The 1,110-nt window shown below is 34.3% G+C and overlaps 1 pseudogene; it reads right to left on the minus strand.

The window, feature by feature from the left end:
• Positions 1-803, minus strand: part of LOC107706437 (complement C1q subcomponent subunit B-like) — a 4,416-nt pseudogene extending 3,613 nt beyond the window's left edge.
• Between the last annotated feature and the right edge of the window lie 307 nt (positions 804-1,110).

A 1,110-nucleotide genomic window follows, 5' to 3' on the forward strand; every position in this document is an offset into this window, starting at 1 on the left:
TTGGTCCCCCCCCCCCCCCCCCACACACACACACATACTTTGAAAATGTCTCCTGTGCCCCTGGTTAATTGTGTGAAATCATTACATTTCCATTCATAGTGTTGTTATTATGACATATCTTCACATTGGTCTTAAGGGTGGCATCTTCCCCAATCTACAGTATAATGTTCACTATAACTAAGGAATTAATTTCACTTTATTGTCAAGTCTGCTTAATTTGAATACACATCCAAATCTCCATTTGAAGCTGCCAGGTTAAGACTGTTTTAATTTACTGATAAACGTATAAACACTGTAACAGTGTAAATGCATCCAGTAACAATTTTTGGTGTCTGAACAGATGGAAAATGAACTCCAATATGTTTTTTTTTTTCATTGTTACTTGTTTTTGAGGCTACAAACAAAACGGCAAACAACACTCTGATCGAAAGCCAAACTGTTCATATTTGAGAGAATTTCAATTAGATTTTTCAAAAGGAAACCTTGAACAGCACAGGTTATTATAGAAGCCTGTTGGAGCTTGAGTGATTTACATGTCTAAGATTTCTGTCCAGATTCAGAGACAGTGTGAATTAGCTTATGACAAAATTCTCAGGGGACTGATTAGTCGAACTGCGCGGCACCCTTTTGATTTTATAATTATGTGACTTTTCACTGTAAATACCTCTCAATATGAAATCTGAAGCTGTGTGCATACACAGTGTCACATTTGTGAATTCAGTCCAATGGCGATGGGGTGGATACACCAAAACAAGAGTACCTGCATAGTGCTTGTCAATTGATGCCTGATAGCCTACATTCATGTACTGTACATGAGATACACTTATATTTCCACAGAGAGAACATACAGTCAGTAATCATTTTATGTCAAATTAAATCGGGGAAAAAAATAAAAAAAAATCTAAATTGTCATTGTCATTATCAATTCATTATAAATTTCCATGACCTTGGAGTAACTTTATCATTTATACCTAGTGAGAACATTTGTTTATGTATATTTTCAACTAAAAACAAACAGTCACCAACATACTTTTAAGTAGGTCAGTCATTTTAGTGAGAAAGTTATTGATTTTTTTCTTCAAATTAATGAATGAACTAGAAAAGATAGAA

Source organism: Sinocyclocheilus rhinocerous, unplaced genomic scaffold (genome assembly GCF_001515625.1).
Source record: "Sinocyclocheilus rhinocerous isolate Xijiao unplaced genomic scaffold, SAMN03320098_v1.1 scaffold1405, whole genome shotgun sequence".
Classification (NCBI taxonomy): Eukaryota; Metazoa; Chordata; class Actinopteri; order Cypriniformes; family Cyprinidae; genus Sinocyclocheilus; species Sinocyclocheilus rhinocerous.